Below are 9,092 nucleotides of genomic sequence, written 5' to 3' on the forward strand. Positions count from 1 at the left end.
GCCCCTTATATTTATTAGCAGAAGAGGTAGTTAGCTGTGTTAGTCTGAAGTACAGCAGAAGGGAGGGTACAACTGTACCTTCTAGACTAATTAAAGCAGAGATGCATAAGCTTCTGTAAGCAGTGGATTTACTTCACCAGACACTGAGAAAGCACTGCAGGAAGTAGAGTTTCTAAATAGAAAGGAGACCAGGTTCTTTGGGTAGATGTAATATCTTTTATTAGGAGAACTGAATAGTTGGAAAAATTGTTCTTTGCAAACTTTCAGGCACAAACATCCTTCTTCAGGCACAGGGAGACTCTGCTGGTGTTCTGTATTCTCTCCTGAGTAAAATAGAAGCCAATGTGCAGGTCTGTGAGAATGTAGATTAATTCCCTACACCCGAAGAAGGGTGTTTGTGCCCCCAAATGTGAAAAGAACATTTTTCCAACTATTCAGTTAGCCTAATAAAAGATATAACATCTACCCAAAGAACCTTATCTGCTTATGTCCTTAGACCAACATGGCTACAACCAACAAACCTAAATGGAAAGTAGTGATCAGAATACAAAGGGTAGGGAAGGGGGAAGAAAAAGAAAGGGGCACTGCTGAGGGAGGCAAGGCAAGCAGGAGAGAGAAAAACAAAGCAGTTAACCCACTGAGGGACATAGGGCATACGAAAGCTAATCCAGGTAATGGGTCAGGAACCTGTACTCTCGGTGTAGACCAGTGCGGACCAACCTTTTTGGTACTATCCCAGTCCCCTTCCCCTCCCCAATCTGCTGTTCTGCTTTCTGCTCCTAGATCCCTGCTCCTTGTCTGATCTTCCACTCCACTTTCTGCTTCCTCCCCCATGCTCCCTGCCCTGTTTTCTCTTTGCTTTTTGCTTTCTTCCCTATCTGCTACTGTCATGCCTGTCCCCTCCCTGATCTGCCACGTATGATGAGCAACTCTCATGCTGCCAGTTGGCCTGCCCTGCTTTAGACCATACTTAACACAATCCAGAGTTTGACTAATTTCTTGTTCCGCAATTTCCTGTTCAAGTTGGTTTTTAAAGTATTGTTGTTTAAGAACAGCTACTCCAAGGTCTGCAATGGAATGCGCAGGGAGGTTAAAACATTTTGCCACAGGCTTGTGAGTCTTTCTGGAACTGATATCAAATCAGTGTTCATTCATTTTTTTCAGGTAGGGGTCCCACATCTTTCCATGTGGACAGCTGAGGAGCCCTGTTAGCAGGTGATAGCAGAATTAAAACACTGTGCATAAACAGGGCAAACTGTAGTCCTCAGACATTTTGGCTAGCGACAGATATTCAAAAAGCCTGAGCCTGAATTGATTCAATCTTTGCAGTTTAGTCTAATCTGGCGAGGCTGAACTGGCTTAAAACTGGACAGACATTCGCTCTGCACTGAGGAAATTCAGGCACCTGCCTGCAGTGGCTTAGGCTAGAAGCTGGGAGGCACTACAGCAGCCCTCCCTTCCCTTCTTCAGGGAGCTTTTTTAAGGGGGGCATGGCTAGGCCTCAGCAGGATCTCTGATTAGGGAGGTCTGCCTGCCCAGTCCCAGACTTTCCCACCACCAGCTGCTCAAGAGGCAGGAGCGTTGCCAGCCCCCAGCCGGCGTTCTGAGGCAAGGGGGAGTGTGCAGTAGGCCTGTGCAAAGCAGTCAGCAGGGCTGTCCCTGGGGGGGGTGACTGCCCTGGGCCCCACGCTTTGCAGGGCCTCACAGGGCCGGCTGGAGTGGCTGCAGCAACTCCGTGCTGCCACTGCCAGCTTCACATTTGGCTGCTCGCTGCCCCCCACCCCCCGCTGCTGCCAATGGTGGCAGCAGGTTTTTGGGTCCAGGGAGCACAGGATCAGGGCTGGGCTCCACACACCTTATTTGCCCTGAGCCCTGCACCCTGCTCAGGTCAACTCTGGCAGTAAGTATTTGCTTCAGATTCGGATTTGGCCAATTTGGAGGGACAGTCATTCAATTCAGTGATTCAAATCACTGTCCTAATTCAATTCTGCTGATTCAAATCCAGAGATTCGAACACAGACTAATGAGGCAGCAGTCCTTGACTATGCTGAACACAGCTTCCTCCAGCTGGTAAATCTGTTGTGGTGTGTGGAGGGGTCGGGGAAGTGGCATGGGGGACAGATCAATGCCCTCACAGTGAGGGAGGGATTGAGGCTGGGTGGGGGATGTGGGACTTGTGAAGGGGGGCTCTTAGTGCACTGCTCTTTTGGTGACTCCTCCAGCGATTCTCACTGCTGGTTTGGGAAGCCATGGGAGCCAGTGTGTGCCCTGGATCTGTGTGGGGTGGGGTGGGCTGCGCTGTGCTCCAGGAGGCTAGCCCCAGCCACCCGCCACTTGGCTGCACTCTGTGGGGCAGGTGAAGCCAGGGCTGCTGTCTGAGCGGCTAGCCCCAGCCACAGCCCGGAGTGCAGCCCTGGTTCCGCCTGCCCTGCAGAGCACAGTGGAGCAGGGCCTATGGGGGGCATAGCCATGGGAAGCCACCCTAAAATTCCCCATAACCCTTGCTGCTGTCCCCACCCTGATCTGGGTGCATGCACCTACCTCCATGCCCAGGTGCTGTTCGTGCAGCTGGCTTCTGTGGGAGGTGCAGGGAAGCTGTGCAAGCAGTGGGACGACATAGGCCCTGCTCCCAGCACCTTCCACCACCTGTCCAGAGCACAGCCTGGCCTGACCCAGCCCTCTCCGCTCAGATCCAGGAGCACACACCCACTCCCACACCCTCAAGGACTGGCAGTGAGAGCTGGCAGAGGAGTGACCGGAAGAGCAGCTGGTGGCACTCAGTGGTAGAAGCCCACCTCTCTGAGTCCCACATCCCCTGCCCAGGCTGGGCAGCTTGTCCCAGCCGCAATCCCTCCCTCACTGCAGGGGTGTTGATCTGCCCCCCCCCCTTTCCACCTCCCTCCACCTACCACAACAGACTTACCAGCTGGAAGCAGCTGTGTCCAATGTGGTATAGGACTGCTGTCTGTTTAGTCTATGGCCAAATCTCCAAATTGGCTTTGAATCTCTCCAAATCGATTCAGAGGCTTCCAAACTGATTCAGGGCTTTTAATGCATCTCCCAATTCAATTTGGATTTGGAGATTTGGCTGCCAAATCTCCTCCAAATTGAATCAGCTACCAATGCTTTGTGCAGCCTTAGTGTGCAGTTTATGCACCTGTTGATGATACAGAGCTTTTCAATCTCCCTCTCTGCTTCCTTATACTGTCTGCAGCAAACTGACAGGTGAGCAAGCCAGCCAGGGGGCTGATAACAGTCTTTATCACCCAATTAGCAAAACATTACCCTTTCTCCACACTACTTTAAACTTCTTAAACAGCTTACCAGCTGACCTGCTGATTAGCTCTAAAAGCCCTAAGTGGTCACTGTTCAGTTTGCCTATCCCAGTGAAATTGGAGAGAGAGACACACACAGACACCTCTCTGCATTAGCTAGCATACCACATTGTAAAAGTGCTCGTGAGTACCCAGGAGAACTTTTAAAATCTTTTCTCCTATGCCTGAAGAAGGGTGTTTGTGCCTGAAAGCTTGCAATTAAAGATTTATTTTGCAAAAATCTAGTTGGTCTAGTAAAAGATATCACCTTTACCACGAGTCCAGATTCCATTATTATAACTATGTTGACTATGGATAGGATTTTTGCCCATATAATTATATCAATAGAAGCCCTAGTGTGATACAGAGATAGTTTCTACATGGATAGCCCTTTTGGTTTCAGGAAATAAAATTATCTATGAGAAATTTTATACTGGTATACAGTAGCATAATTAGAAGTGGGTGACTTGGGAACTCAGTAAAGGGCATGTTGCCAAAATGAAGGAAGGAGCACCAGAATAGAAGCTGTGGGGCTCAAGGCTCTGGGTGAGGTGAGAAGGGAATTGTCAGAAACAAGAACTGAATTAAACCCTTCTTTAGCCCGGCAGCTACTGCCAAATTAAGGGCTTTGGAGCCTTGCTCACCATATAAAATGCAATGGTTGGAGGGCCAAGGGAGGACGAATCTCACTTTGGCAACAATACCTCCCCTCACAGCAGCATCCTGCCCCTAATTCACTCTGTGCAGCCAAAGTCTCAACCTCCCCTGCCTCCTTTCCAGCCCCAGGCTGCCAACCTTATCAGGTATGAGTGCTGTCCAGGGCACAAACTACCAGTTCTGTCTCTGTTGGTATAACTGCGTTCCTGCTATGAGGGCTTGCTGCTTTAAAGCCGCAAACTTCCCAGTGTATCAAGCCCTAAATGAGGCAATAGTCATAAAAATGTCAACATCATGGCCAAAGACTTTTTTTTATCAAGATGTATGTTGAGAAATAAATGCTGATATTTTTGTGCCTCCTACTTCTCTAAACAAATGCCAGATTAATTACTTTGCTTGACTGAATGTAGTGAAATTTTCCCCCTACAGAAAATGCTGCATTGTTGAGAAACAATCCTCATTTGTATGCTCATCCTCATTGTTATTAATCTTTTGGTTAGCTGGTTTTGAGTAACAGCCTTTTGAGACTTTCAAAACTGCTTTTGAAACTGAACTTTTCTGGCTCTTAATTTTAAAATAAGCCTGTTTGATAGGTTGCTCCTTTAAGTTTCTTGGGAGGCTGCTGCTACATACCATCCAAAGCTTTCTAACTCTCAGCAATCAGCCATGTGAAAATATCCCAGAAAGTGTAAATCATAACATGGAGGACCATAACCAATTCTCGTAAAAATAATCCCTGGGGAGCTAGATAACAACTGGCATACAGAGCCTTCTACCTCTAAACTGCTGATTCAGATGTAGCCCAAAGAATTAAAGTTGCTATTTTCTGACAGATGGATGTTCTGTGACCTCAGTGGAAGGAGTCAGTGGTATCTCCAATTCCTAGTGGACAAAGCCATCAGCACTAACTAGCACCTCCCTGGAACCCTTAGCAAGGTGTGACAGGCAGCTCCACCTCCCTGCTGAGTTGCACCCACACCCCTGCACACTGGCCTGTGCCACTGCCTGCTGCCAAGCCACTGACTTGGGGGGAGAGGGGAAGGGAGGAGGCAGTTTTTCTTATATTCACCCAATTATACTGTCCCTTGAAGGCATAGGCCTATGTTGAAGGCAACAAAGTCCCTGGTATACAGGGTGGGGGCTCCAGCTGCATCATTTTTTATGGCAGTGGATGGTACTGTTTTGCAGTGGTGGGCCAGAGTGACCCATCTCAGGTCCTAGGCAGGCCAGTACTAGGATTTGGCTGTCACCACCTCTTCTTCTTCCTGCTTCTCAGCAATACTTGGCTGTGGTATGGCCCAGCAAACCTTTGTGCCACCTGGCCCCCCAGCCATATTCACACTGCAGTACAGCATGGCACAGTGCACCACAGCCCAGGCAAAGCTGTCATTGCTGAATGCCCTGATGCTCCAGCTTTGCAGGCCAGATCCAATGGCTCTGAGGGTCAGATACAGCCCACAGGTCATAGGTTGCTGCCTTCTGCTTTAGGAGGGTTCTGTACTTTCTTCTGGACAGTGTGGCAAAGGTACTAGGTAGCAAAGGTACTAGGTGGTCGGGAGAAGACTGCACAGACTTCAGTTGTGTCAGAAACTTGTGAGAGAAGAAGAGCATAGAGGTATCTACTCTACCCTTAGTTACCTAGGCAAGGATAAGCACAGTGTGGCCCATAGTGTAGAGCTATGGGGGTTACCCTAAATATGTTTTGGTGATTTATGTGTTCACAGCCATTGGGGGAAAAATATCTGTAGTGCTTTTCACATCTGTCTTTTAGAAACTTTTGAAGTATCTATTCTCTTCTTGTTATATATATTCTTATAAGTCCTCCCCAGAGCAGTTGGAAGTGTTCTCCTGTTATTCATATTTTTTCTTTCTTTTTTACTTTTGGAGACTTCTTTTCTAATCAGCCAGAAGGAAACGAATGGAACTACTTTTCTTGTCATGCTAATACCAGGTTTAAGCACCCACCAGTGTGTGCTAACAGAAATCCTGGTCACATAATTAACTAAACCAGTAGCTCTTGTGTCTCCTAGAGAAGTCAAGCTCCCAAAGCACATTGACTCCTGAATAGGCCACAATCAATTCAAGCTGATACCAGATAGGCCTGGGTACCCAGAAGCTTTAGCCTTGAGAAGAGCAACAGGCTTCAAGGCCATATTCCTTTCTACTTCCATTCTGTATAATTACGCCTGGTTTCTTGCCCATCCTATTATGAAATTCTTCAGAGATAAAAAAAAGATCAAACCATGGTCTAAACCTCATGAGGAAGAAAGCATTTGTCAAGACAAGCTCCTACCTGACATGGTATAAAGCGTTTCCATTTGCTGAAACTTTCAAGTCTGTAACTAGCTAAAGGTTACTCACAATCCTCATTAGAAGACCAAAAGCATAACTCAAGAGCCTGCACACTAGCTAATTAAAAAAATAATTGGCTGTTGGTTAGCATACATTGACTCCTTGTAAATCCCTGCAGAGTACAGCTCGGTGTAAGATAAACTTCCTTCAAAGTGATAATTTTAGCTCTACACAAAGATATCAAATGAACGAAATGAAATATTTTCCACTAAATTCTGGACTGCTCCTTTCTTTTATAATCAATATTACCATAAAAGTGATTTCAGATACAATCAGCTGCTACATGAGTTAACATGAATGATTAAAGGGTTGAACGGTTCTAATAAAGCTGTTTGGATTTTAAATAAAACTAGCTCTTGAAAGGCTATTTTGGATACAACTTGGCTGAATGCAGGAAATGAGTTAAAATGCCACCCCAACTGCTATATATCAACTGTAAATGCATAAGAATGCAACCCCCTAACTAAAATCTTAAGATCTTGCAATGTAACAGAATTTTTAAAAAGCAGAAAAAAGCACCTGCCACAGGTTTTGCATTATTTTACCAAACAGAACACTACAGAATACAGTCTCAGATCACGTCCTTCCTGGAAAACCCATGAGTGTGAGATTCTGCAAAGCTCCCAGCAGAGGTCGGGGGGTCATATTATGACTATACACCACAAAGAGTCCTATTCCTACTCTCTACTACTGTCATTGCCCAGAGAGGCCCACTACTGTCATTGCCTGTTGACTTTGTTGATTTTTTTTTAATCAGACTCAGAAAGCTGAGCAATATTGCAAGATGCTAGCCTTGACTGCTTTGAAAGCATGGCTCTTTCAGTATCATTTTTTCCTCCAGAATCCCTGCAGGGGTTGTATTACAAGTTAATCCTTTCTATTTCCCCCTCTCCCAGGAAGCATCAACAGATAGCTGATGTTCTCAGTCTCTCACATGGTCTCGAGTGTTTCCCATTACTCCCAGATGATCATTTTCATAGTTTGGCCCTGACCCTGTACCAAGACTTTAGAAAGGTATGACTGGAGCCATTCTGCTGTAAATTTGCCTCTCCACATCCTGTGTTGATTTTCTTAAAGACTCTATTATCCCATACTTCGCAAATAAAAAAATAATACTGCTATTTATTAAAAACAATAGAGTTCACATAATTTCTGTTGAAAAAATAATATAACTGTGTTCCCAAGGGTATGAGTGATGTAGAGTTCAGCTACGGAGTCGCTGTGTCATTCCCTTTCTAATTGTTTAAGAGATATCAGTATCTGAGATCTAACCCAAAACTCTTTCTCCACAGTCCTCAAGAATTGAGCCTACAATTTTAAGGACCATAATTTTCTGTCCAGAGGCAGGCAATAGGCTATCCTAAGAACAGCTGTTCTGATGAGATGGTTCATAAATAGTATAAAGAATGTGCATGTAGTTAAACTTTTGTCCATGTATCCAGGCTTGCATTCATCACTATCAGCATTAAGTTTATATAATAAAATTAGCCAGTTACTTAAAGTTTGGAGGCTCTGTGCTTGTGTTCTTAATCACTGTTCAGTTAGATTTTTTTTTAAATGACACATTAAATTGTACCAATTCAGTGGAAAACATTACTATTTAATCAGCAGTTTAAAGGGCACATAGTATTCTTTTAAATTTTGAATATATACAGTTAGATGAGAAATTGAGAGCACTGGGGCTTGTATTGCCAGTTATCTCCAGCAGTGATTTTCATGCTTATGATTGTTATTAACTTTGTCCTGAGGTGCTAACCTGACAGTTAAAGAAATGGAAAAAGTACATTTAAGGAAAGCAGTGCTCCTTCACAGAGTACCACGGAGAACACTTTCCACATAGCAATCCCTGCATGCTAGTCTGCAAGAGCTCTCCATGCAATACAAATTGATCTGCTGTTGCCATCTGCTGGATATCTCCTTGTACATTTAAATATGGCATAAAGGCTGTACCTGATTTCCTATTAAGAGTGCCTCATAATGCAGACCACTTTCTTACAGCTTCTCTACTATTTGCCTGAGAGCATGGTGTGTTTTTGAATTACACACCACACTACTATATGCTAGTGGTAGCTATGTGACAGACTGCTGAATTATATAACTCATTTAATTTATCATGCACCATTTCTGGCACTCTATCCACTAAACCACTGAGATTCTTACCATTCCAGCCCCAAATGCTTGCAACTATATATTTAAATCTAGCTGCACTGATCCATAATTAACAACAAAATATACGCCCACCGTCTCCTCCCATCTCCATCCCACCCTCCAGACTCTATTCCATTTCATTCCAATTGGATAGTGAGTGATGGACATCTCTCAGTGAGTGACAGATGCCATTTAGTTACGCCATTCATCAGATTTACTTAAGGTGTAGTATCTTGTGTATTATCACCAAGGGTAAGAAATAGGGGATGTATTATCAGTGAAAATGGAAAACTCTGGGGAAACCAAAATTGCTCCTATCTATAGAACACCTCGGGACATGAGACCCTGACATCATGGTAGTATTAAATCCATCTAGCCCCATGAGGTGCAGGGTTGGTCCATGGGCTGAATCCCACACAGGATCAGTATATGAACCTTGTCCTGTGCCACCCCAATCTGGCTGCACACTGCCTCAATTCAGTCCTATGTCACATGCCTCCCTGATCCAGCCTTGCACTACTCGCTGCCTGCCACCCTTATCTGGCCTCACACTGCCTCAGTCCAGTCCCATACTGCCCACTATACCAATCCGGTCCCACGCTGCTCACTGCTCTGATCTGG

This window comes from Crocodylus porosus, unplaced genomic scaffold (genome assembly GCF_001723895.1).
Source record: "Crocodylus porosus isolate Cpor-Errol unplaced genomic scaffold, CroPor_comp1, whole genome shotgun sequence".
Lineage (NCBI taxonomy): Eukaryota > Metazoa > Chordata > Crocodylia > Crocodylidae > Crocodylus > Crocodylus porosus.